A 665-nucleotide genomic window follows, 5' to 3' on the forward strand; every position below is an offset into this window, starting at 1 on the left:
ATGAGGATGAGGATAAGATGAGGATGAGGATAAGGATAGGATGAGGAGTAGGATGAGATGGGGAAGAGGATGAGGACGAGGATAGGATGATGACGAGAATGAGGATGAGGATAGGATGAGGACGAGGATAAGGATGAGGATGAGGATAGGATGAGGACGAGGATAAGGATGAGGATGAGGATAGGATGAGGACGAGGATAAGGATGAGGATGAGGATAGGATGAGGACGAGGATAAGGATGAGGATGAGGATAGGATGAGGACGAGGATAAGGATGAGGATGAGGATAGGATGAGGACGAGGATAAGGATGAGGATGAGGATAGGATGAGGATGAGGATGTGGATTAGGATGAGGATGAGGATAAGGATGAGGACGAGGACAAGGATGAAGATGAGGATAGGATTAGGACGATAATGAGGATGAGGATTCGATGTGGATTAGGATGAGGATGAGGACGAGAATGAGGATGAGGATAGGATGAGGACGAGGATAAGGATGAGGATGAGGATAGGATGAGGACGAGAATGAGGATAGGATGAGGTAAAGAATGAGATGGAGGTTAAGATGAGGATGAGGATGAGGACGAGAATGAGGATGAGGATGAGGACGAGGATGAGGATAGGATGAGGACGAGCATGAGGATGAGGATAGGATGAGGAGTAGA

Source organism: Lupinus angustifolius, chromosome LG20, assembly GCF_001865875.1.
Source record: "Lupinus angustifolius cultivar Tanjil chromosome LG20, LupAngTanjil_v1.0, whole genome shotgun sequence".
Lineage (NCBI taxonomy): Eukaryota > Viridiplantae > Streptophyta > Magnoliopsida > Fabales > Fabaceae > Lupinus > Lupinus angustifolius.